This window comes from Malurus melanocephalus, unplaced genomic scaffold (genome assembly GCF_030028575.1).
Source record: "Malurus melanocephalus ecotype Western Australia unplaced genomic scaffold, MMel_1.1 scaffold_1122, whole genome shotgun sequence".
Classification (NCBI taxonomy): Eukaryota; Metazoa; Chordata; class Aves; order Passeriformes; family Maluridae; genus Malurus; species Malurus melanocephalus.
Genome location: NW_026624354.1, coordinates 16,442 through 19,217, shown reverse-complemented (window position 1 = coordinate 19,217; position 2,776 = coordinate 16,442).

Genomic DNA, 2,776 nt, shown 5'->3' with positions numbered 1-2,776 from the left:
CCCCTACATTATTTATTTTTCCAACCTCTGGGAATATTTCTCGTGAGAGCTGTTTGCTCGCAGGTGGTGCAAGGGGCCAAAGGGCAGCTGGGGACAGGAACCCTGGCCTGTGCCATCCTCCCGGTGTGCTGGGCACTGTCCGGCCCCGGCACTGCCCCGGTGCCCACCCGTACACCGCCAGTCACCCCACAGAGTGTCACAGATACCAACAGCACGCTGCGAGTGGCACAGTGGGGACAGGCTGRYGCGTRCCCTGGCACACCGTGGGATGCGGGSACATGTGGCAGCTGTGAGCGCTGATTAATGCCCCATCATTGCCCTGATCCTGTGCCCGTCATCCCCCTGAGCAGCTCAGACCCATTTTTGGCACAGGCACGGGGGTCCCTGCGGGCAGGGGCGGCTGCCACCCGTGTGGGGACACCCAGCAGCACCCTTACACCCCGCAATCCCCGGGRCAGCCGTGCCCCATCGCGCTGCCCACGCCACGCAGCCCCTGTGGAAATCCCGGGATTGGGGCGCGCTGCTACGCAGTGATGCAGCAGCATTGCCATGGCAACGGGTGACATCATGCCTGGGTGCACAGGGACGCGGCAGCCCCGGGGCCCACGGGTGCGTGTCTGCCCCGGGGTGGCGTGGGTGCGGGGACAGGGGGGTGTGGGTGTCCCTGTGYCCCCAGCGCGGGGTGACCCCAGGCCCCGGCCGGGTAAGGGGATTGGGGTTCTTACAGGGAGCGGGAGCCCCCAGCACCCTCACCCAGCGCTGCTGTCACCCATTCCGGACCCCCACCCACCCCCGGAGCTGTGCCACCGGCCACCAGCCCCCGGGCAGGGCAGGAGGCAGAGGAGGGTCACACCGAGGGGTTTACTGCTCCGGTGGGACAGTGGCACAGAACACTGTCCCCTCTGCTCACCCGCACCCATCTATGGGGCAGAGAATCCATGACACCCAAAACCCTTCGCTGCCAGGGGCGCTCCAGCCACGCTGTGTCCCTAGGGACACGCAGAGCATCCCCCGGTGACCCTGGGGACCCATGTGGGGCAGTGTCACAGGGCCAGCACCCACAGAGTGCCTGATACACCCGTCCAGCAGGTACATCTGCCATCGACAAGTCCCAGTGAGAGCCGGGATTAACCATCAGCTGATCCCTGGGAGGACMGCGTTAGGGGACAGCACCRAGGGTGGCATCAGGGCTGCCATCAGGGACAACATTGGGGATGGCATCAGGGACAGCACYGGGGACAGCACCAAGGGTGGCATCAGGGCTGGCATTAGGGACAGCATCAGGGATGGCATCAGGGACAGCATTGGGGGTGGCAACAGGAACAGCATCGGGAACAGCATTGGGACAGCTTCGGGGATGGCATCGGGGCTGACATTAGGGCTGCCATCAGGGACAGCATCGGGGGCACCACCAAGGATGGCATCAGTGCTGCCATCAGGGTTGGCATTAGGAACAGCATCGGGGATGGCATCAGGGACAGCATTGGGGATGGCATTGGGACAGCATCGGGGATGGCATCAGGGACAGCACTGGGGATGGCATCAGGGACAGCATTGGGGATGGCATCAGGGACAGCATTGGGGACAGCATTGGGACAGCATCGGGGATGGCATCGGGGCTGGCATCAGGGACAACATCGGGGATGGCATCAGGGACAGCATGGGGACAGCATTGGGACAGGATCAGGGACAGCAGCGCTGCTCAGCGCTTTGGGACCGAGTCCCTGGGGGCAGCCCCTGGCCAAACCTCCCGCCACGGCGGTGCGGGCACCCAGCCGGGTCCCACGGCCCTGACCTCCCCGGGACTGCCCCCAGCCAAGAGMCCCGGAGCCCTCGGCCGTGGCTCTGTCCATCCGCAGCCGCGGGGAGGCAGCTCCCGCGCAGGGCTCTGTGCCGGGCTGAGCGTGCAGCGGAGCGCAGCTGCCCGCGGAGCTGCCAGCTCGGATGAAGGCAGCGCMGTGCCATCCTCCAACCGCCCCGACAGCTCCGCCCGGGCCCCCCGGATACTGCAGATGGGGATGGAGGCGTCAGGTCACCCGGAAAATCCGGCTCAGCGCTCGGTTCTGCGAGCCGGGGGGGTCCCGGTTATCACCGTCCGAGCACGGCGGCGAGCGGRGGCAGGATGGGCAGGGAGGATGGCACTCGCTGTGCCCGTGGATGCTGAGGGGCTCAGAGCGGGGCTGGCACAGCGCTCCGGCACGAACAGGCACCGGGAGCCGGGCTGGAGGGACCGCGGRGCTCCCACGGGAGCTCCCACACCGTTGGGTACCCACCACCAACACCCGGGGCACGGCTGGGGCTCACGGGTGGGTGACCCGCTCCTGTCCCACCTGTCCCACGCTGCTCACACACAGCACCCACCCCGTGCCCCCGCAGCACCCACCTGTCACCCACCTGTCACACAGACCCACGCGGAACACCCCCACTCCCACACGCAGCACCCACTTTCCGCTCACACACACGCAGAGCACCCAACTCCCACTCGCAGCACCCACCTCTTGCACACGCAGAGCACCCCCCTGTCACCCGCAGCACCCACCTCTTGCACACGCAGAGCACCCCCCTGTCACCCGCAGCACCCACCTCTTGCACACGCAGCACCCGCTCCACACGCACCCGGAGCACCCCTTTTGCGCACCCACCTCTCAACTTACAGCCCCCACCCCGCGCAGACCCGCATCCCCGACACCCACCTCCCACCCCAGCACCCACCTCCCACCCGGAGCACCCACCCCTCACTCACAGCGCCCACCTCTCACCCACAGCGCCCGCCCCC